Source organism: Dama dama, chromosome 9, assembly GCF_033118175.1.
Source record: "Dama dama isolate Ldn47 chromosome 9, ASM3311817v1, whole genome shotgun sequence".
Taxonomy (NCBI): domain Eukaryota; kingdom Metazoa; phylum Chordata; class Mammalia; order Artiodactyla; family Cervidae; genus Dama; species Dama dama.
In genome coordinates, this window is record NC_083689.1 from 16475832 (window position 1) to 16483623 (window position 7792).

Consider the following 7792-nt stretch of genomic DNA (forward strand, 5'->3'; position numbering starts at 1 on the left):
GGGTTCAGAGGGCTTCCAGGTTGGTGGTCCATGTACTGGGAGGGTGATGCACCCCAGCTCCAAGGGACTCTCTCAGACTTCACCGTATGTATCACTTCACCTGTATCATTCATCATATCCTTTCATAAATTGGTAAATGTATTACTAACTTCACTGTGTCTCTGAGTTCTGTGAGCTGCTCTTGCAAACAAAACCCAAGGAGGGGCCTGTGAGAACTTCTGATTTGTAGCCATGTCAGACAAGAAGTTGTGAGTAATCTGGGGACCTACTCCTTCTGATTGGCATCTGAAATTGTGTGTGGGGGGGCAGTGCTGACAGTTTTGCGAGACTTAGCTCTTAACCTGTAGAATCTGATGCTGTCCCCGGGCAGATAGTGTTAGGATTAAGTTGTAGGACACCCCACTGGTGTCACAGAGAATTACTTATTGTGGGGGCAAAACCTTCACATATTTGGTGACTGGAAGTGTCAGGACTGAAGAGTTCTGGGTAAAAGTAGAGGAGATGCCCAGGTAGGAAGAACTGGGTTTTCTCCACTCAGGAAGAAGATACCAGCAGTCAAACATTAAAAAATGGAGTTAGAGACCTCTGATCGGTAGATAAGGAGCTTAAAAGGTTACAGTCCCATCCTCAACAAACAGACTTTTATAAAAAGCAAAGAAACTGAAAAATCCATGACTCTTCTTCAATCAAAGGACTGAGGTCACAGGGTGAAGTGCTGTCTCCAAAATTGGAAAGAGATGGAAACATAGCCATTTTGAAATATGCCTACAATATCCTGCTCTTCTTAACAAGTCCTGTCCTCAAAAGAACATGTTTCAACTTAGAGAATGAATTTATAGTTGCTGGGGGGAAAAACAGGGAGAAGGGATAGTTAGGGAGTTTAGGATGGGTATATACACACTTCTGTATTTAAAATGGACAGCCAACGAGGACCTGCTATAGAGCACAAGGGACTCTGCTCAGCGTTATGTAGCAGCCTGGATGGGAGGGGAGTGTGAGTGATAATGGATACATGTCCATGTATGGGTGGGTCCTTCTGCTGTTCCCCTAAAGCTATCACAGCATTGTTAATCAGTTATACCCCAATACAAAATAAAAATTAAAAAATAAAGAATCTATTTCATTAGAGGCTAACCAACTGGGATCCTACCAGTGCCAGAGGATAGTGCTATGGTGGAGGCAGAGAGTCAACTAGATTCCCCACTAGTCTTTCTGCTGACCTCTCAGCAAATACACGGTATGTTTTCCAAAATAATCCTAATTCTCCAACACCAACTGGGTGTCCTGCAGTGCAAGTCAAGTCTGACACAAACTAGCCAGAATTAACATCAGATTCCACAGTTTATGGGTTGAATCCTATGACCGTACCCACCGTCAGATGCCAGCTGCATGGTGGGCAGGGGCCGGGCTAAACACATTTCTGCCTGACCCACCACAAATTTCGAGGTTCCCTGGACAACAACTCATCTTTGTTAATTGTCTAGAGCAGCTATCAGAATGAAGACAAGCACTACTTATTATTACCAGTTTATTTGATTTTTTAAAACTTTTTTATTTTGTATTGGGGTTGTTGTTTAGTCACTAAATCGTGTCTGACCCTTTTGTGACCCCATGGACTGCAGCCTGCCAGGCTCCTCTGTCCATGGGATTTGCCAGGCAAGAATACAGGAGTGGGGTGCCATTTCCTTCTCTAGGGGATCTTCCTGACCTAGGGATCGGACCTGTGTCTCCTGCATTGGCAGGCGGGCTCTCAGGGGAGCCACTTGGGAAGTCCTTCTATTGGGGTATTTATGTTTGAGACAGTGTGTGTGTGAGATCCATCATTTCTGACTCTTTTATCAGGAACAGCCACATGGAAAGGGTGCCCAGGGCAAAGTGGTGGAGGTGGGGGTGGCAGGGAGCTTCCATGTTATCTCCACACATGACAGCTTCCTGGCTCACTGATGGGTTTGCCAAGTCAGATCTCTCTGAATCCCGAGCTTTAGGGGTTTCCATAGAGTTTTCTTATGTCGACCACTGGAGAAGGACTCAATCTCCAGCACCTCCTTCCTCTCTGGAGGCTGGGAACTGGGCTGAAAGTTCTTCTTGGTCACCTGGTGACCAAACCCCTACCCTGAAGCCATCCAGGGGCCTGGAAACAGTTGCCTCATTACAACATAGGATGCTCCTATCACTGATAGAGGTGGCATGGTTAGATAGTCTCACTGACTCAATGGATATGGATTTGAGCAAACTCCCAGAGGTAGTGGAGGACTAAAGCCTGGTGTGCTACAGTCCATGGGGTCACAAAGAGTCCGAAACGACTTAGCAACTAAAAACAACATCACAGGTATCACTCAGAGTCCAAGGGCCTCGGGAAATCTTTGCTAAGAACTGTGGACAAAGACCAAACATTTTACTTATCACACCAGAGAAGGGCAGAGTCCAGGGACACATACTCATTAAAATACTGAGACCAGATCATGGGATGATAAAACTTTCCTCTTAGTCACAACAAACCACTACATCAGAAGAGATATGTTTAATCACAGTAGGGAACTTGAAAACAATGGTTTGTTCCAGAACTTATTTAGAAGTCTCTAAAGGGCTGCACTGCAGGAGACCTGGGTTCGATCCCTTGGTTGGGAAGATCCCCTGGAGGAGGGCGTGGCAACCCACTCCAGTATTCTTGCCTGGAGAACCCCATGGACAGAGGAGCCTGGAGAGCTAAAGTCCATGGGGTTGCAAACAGTCAGACTGAGCGACTAACATGGTACCCCCAAGGTAGATAGGGGAGACAAAAGCAAGGATAGCTGAGGATATTTTACCTCTGACAGTGACAACAAATAGTCAGCAGAACTTAAGTTTAGTCAAATAAACATCAAATCTGACATTAAAGGCCTATTTACCTCAGTTCCTGTTCACAGTACAACCTGTCCAGTATCTGACAAAAAATTCAAAGGCACAAGAAAAGATTAAAAAGACATCCTCAGGAGATAGTTTAGACAGCTCTTTATAGGAAAATGCCCTCAGCAGAAAGTCCCTTTCCTTGTCACTTCAGCAAAGCTATAATGGAACTAACTTTTAAACGAGGCACCTCCATGCCCTACTCATCTCCCGTCCAAGCACACCTTTCCAATATTTAATCACTTAAAACCTTGACTAGTTTGTCAGCTCCTTCTGTAAATCAAAGAAGCAGGTCAAGAGGGAGGGGATGTATGTATTCATGCTGATTCATGCTGCAGAGCAGTAACCAACAGAACATTGTAAAGCAATTATCCTCCAATTAAAAATAAATTTTTTAAAAAGTAGAAATGAATAAATAGAATAAGAAGTTAACAGATGACCATACCTCATCCCTATATTCCCCTTCAGGAACCTCACAAACTGTGTGACTGAATTGGGTGATTTACGTCTAGAGGAAGAACACAAGTCAATGAGACAGCATATAGTGGGGAAAAGGGACAATTCTGATCCCCAGCTGTTGCAGGGAAAAGCCAACTCTGACTCTATGATGGAAATGGTTTATTTGACTTGCTTTTCCTTGCTGTTGTTACTACAGTCATACATAATGGCCTGCTTCAAAGGACCCTGCCCCTTTGTATACATGGGTTAGTCGCTCAGTCGTGGCTGATGCTTTGCTACCTGATGGACTGTAGCCCACCAGAATCCTCTGTCCATGGGATTCTCAAGGCAAGAATACTGGAGTTGATTGCTATTTCCTTCTCCAGGGGATCTTCCAGACCCAGAGAATGAACCCAGGTCGCCCACATTGTAGGAGGATTCTCTACCAACTGAGCTACCAGGAAGTCTGACTGTTAAACTACAGTGCTTGTGTTTAGCTAACAGGGAGATAATAATCTCACTCTGCCCACCTGTGAACGGTTACAATAGAAAAAAAAGATTAACACACCCCTTCCAAAGGCTGGACCTTCCCGGAGATGTTTTGCAAGACTTGTTCATTCGCTCAGTCGTGTCCAACTCTTTGCAACCCCATGGACTGCAGCACGCCAGGGTTCTCTGTCTTTCACCATCTCTCAGAGTTTGTTCACACGCATGTCTATTGAGATGGTGATGCCATCCAACCATCTCATCCTCTGTCATCCCCTTCTCCTTCTGCCCTCAATCCTTCCCAGCATCAGAGTCTTTTCCAGTGAGTCAGCTCTTTGCATCAGGTGGCCAAAGTATTGGAGATTCTGCTTCAGCATCAGTCCTTCCAATGAACACTCAGGACTGATCTCCTTAAGGATGAACTGGTTGGATCTCCTTGCAGTCCAAGGGACTCTCAAGAGGCTTCTCCAACACCACAGTTCAAAAGCATCAATTCTTCAGTGCTCAGCTTTCTTTATAGTCCCACTCTCACATCCATACATGACTACTGGAAAAACCATAGCCTTGACTAGACAGACCTTTGTCGGTAAAGTAATGTCTCTGCTTTTTACTATGCTGTCTAGGTTGGTTATAGCTTTTCTTCCAAGAAACAAGGGTCTTTTAATTTCATGGCTGCAGTCACCATCTTCAGTGATTTTGGAGCCCAAGAAAATAAAGTCACTGTTTCCATTGTGTCCCCATCTATTTGCCATGAAGTGCTGGGACCGAATGCATGATCTCAGGTTTTTGAATGTTGAGTTTTAAGCCAACTTTTTCACTCTCCTCATTCACTTTCATCAAGAGGCTCTTTAATTCTTCTTTGCTTTATGCCATCTGCATATCTGAAGTTATTGATATTTCTCCCGGCAATCTTGATTCCGGCTTGTGCTTCATCCAGTCCAGCATTCTACATGATGTACTCTGTATACAAGTTGAATAAGCAGGGTGACATTACACAGTCTTGATGTACTCCTTTCCCAATTTGGAACCAGTCCATTGTTCCATGTCTGGTTCTAACTGTTGTTTTTTGACCTGCATACTGGTTTCTCAGGAGGCAGGCAAGATGATCTGGTATTCCCATCTCTTGAAGAATTTTCCAGTTTGTGGTGATCCACACAGTCAAAGGCTTTAGCATAGTCAATGAAGCAGATGTTTTTCTGGAACTCTCTTGCTTTTTCGATGATCCAGTGGATGTTGGCAATTTGATCTCTGGTTCCTCTGCCTTTTCTAAATCCAGCTTGAACATCTGGAAGTTCAGGGTTCACATATTGCTGAAGCCTGGCTTGGAGAATTTTGAGCATTACTTTACAAGCGTGTGAGATGAGTGCAACTGTGCGGTGGTGTAAGCATTCTTTGGCATTGCCTTTCTTTGGGATTGGAATGAAAACTGACCTCTTCCAGTCCTGTGGCCACTGCTGAGTTTTCCAAATTTGCTGACATTTGAGTGTAGCACTTTCACAACTGCAGGGAACATCAATGAAAGACATGGGCTTCCTTTGTAGCTCAGTTGGTAAAGAATCTGCCTGCAATTCAGGAGACCCAGGTTCAATCCCTGGGTCGGGAAGACCCCTTGGAGAAGGAAATGGCAACCCACTCCAGTATTCTTGCCTGGAGAATCCCACAGACAGAGGAGCCTGGCAGGCTACAGTCCATGAGGTCGCAAGAAAAGACATGATATACGCATCATGGAAATCCCATAAGGAGAAGAGAGGGAGAATAGTAGAAAGCTTGTTTAAAGAAATAACGATTGGGACTTCCCTGGTGGTCCATCGGTTAAGAACTCAGAGCTCCCTACGCAAGGGCCCTGGTTCGATTGCTGGTCAGGGAACTAGATCCTGCATGCCGAAGCTAAAGAGCCTACATGCTGTAAGTGAAGGTCCCACAAACCGCAGCTAGGACCTAGCACAGCCAAAAGAAAAAGTAGTACAGATTTTTTTTAAAAGATGAAAAACATTATATGATCACCTCAATAGATGCAGAAATAGAATTTGACAAAATTTAACGTCCTTTCATGATAAAAACTCAACAAATTAGGTACAGAACGAATACACTTGAACATGATAAAAGTCACACACAACAAGCCTACAAGTAACATTGTGAATGGTGAAAAGTGACCTCTTCCAAAACTACGGTACCTAGAAAGGGACTGGAGGAGGGGAGGGAGCCTTATCCTACAGGAGGCTGAGCCAGAGGCTCAGGTTTGGCTTCATCGTATTTCAAGAGGGTCTTATTAGCAGGGGCTTCCCTGGAGGCTCGGTGGTGGAGAATCTGCCTGCCAATGCAGGGGACATGGGTTTGAGCCCTGGTCCTAGAAGAGCCCATGTGCCATGGAGCAGCTAAGCCTGTGCTCGTCAATACTGAGCCTGTGCTCTGCGACAAGAGAAGCCACCACAATGAGAAGCCTGTGCACCATAAGAGAGAGTGGCCCCTGCTCGCCAAAACTAGAGAAAAGCCTGCCCAGCAACAAAGACCCAGCACAGCTGAGTCTAAATAAATAAACTGCATTAAAAAAAAAAAGAATATGTTGCCTTCCAAACATCAAAACAACCTAGGAGTTGCTGTGGGTGCAGAGAGGGACAATTGTTATTTTTTCATCGTGTCAGGGAGGAAAGAGCCCCTTGTTTATTTACCACATAATTTTCAGGAATTTAACCAAGGGGTCAGGGCCTTACTTATGGATGGGCTGATGACCCATGCACTTTTCATGAGCAACTTTTTCCAGTATCTGCAATGTCCTGAATGTCAAATGAACTTCCTCAGAGGAGAATGTCATCAATGTCATGTCATACCTGTGCTCCTGGAGTGAGGTGGATGCAGCTTACATCCTGCCTGCAGAGACCGTGTGCAGTGGCAACGGTGCTGAGGTTCCCAAAGCTAACCAGGTCAAGGTGTATCACGTCCCTTCAGAGGTGAGGGCCAAGTGCAGCAAAGAAGCTGTTGAAATAGGCAACAAATTTATCTGAATCGATGAGAGGAGGGTATCTGCCACCTGTTGACTGGATGGAGTCAGTAATTTCCACAATGTTGGGGACTGAGTACACAGGTTCATTTGGTGTGACCGCAGCCTCAAGTGTTCGGTAATCCACTGTGAGGTGTCATTCAGTCTTTTCAGATTTAAGAACAGGTCAAATTCAGCTGTGAAAAGGAGAAGTACAGGGAGTAATCACCTCTTTGCTAAATAATTTTTGTGGGGACTTCCCTGGCGGCCCAATGGTTAAGAATCTGCGTTTCCACTTTAGGGGGCACGGGTTCGATCCCTGGGCGAGGAACTAACATCCTGTGTGCCACATGGTGTGGCCAAAAAAAAAATAATTTTTTTTGTAATGGTCTTCAGTCCTTCAAAGCCCTGTTTAATTTTCATTGGCACATATGTAATTTAGGCTTCCTCGATGGCTCAGCAGGGAAAGAATCTCCCTGCAATGCAGGAGATGCAGGAGACTCAGGTTCTATCCCTGGGGTGGGAAGATCCCCTGAAAAAAGAAATGGCAACCCACTCCAGTATTCTTGCCTGAAAAATTCCTTGGACAGAGGAACCTGGCAGGCTACAGTCCATGGAGGTCATGGAGAATTGGACACAACTGAGCAACGGAGCATGAGCACAATAATGTAAGTTACCTGGGGGGTAGACTGTGGGGTCCTATTTTGCCAAGCCAATTTGGAATTAGCAAAAAGTATTTAATTTTAATTTGTGAATCACTAGTCCAGAGCTTTCCTGTTCACTGTAGAATACTTTAGGAAAATCGATCCTATGACCATGGGGGAATTTAGGCAAGAGAAGAGTTGGCTGACAATCATTAAAGTAAGATATGCTTATTCAGTAATTCCTCAAAGATTATGGGGAGTTCCTTGCTTAAGTTTGTTGTTGTTGTTTAGTCACTCAGTTGTGTCTGCCTCTTTTTCGACCCCATGGACTGTAGCCTGCCATGCTCCTCTGTCCATGGAA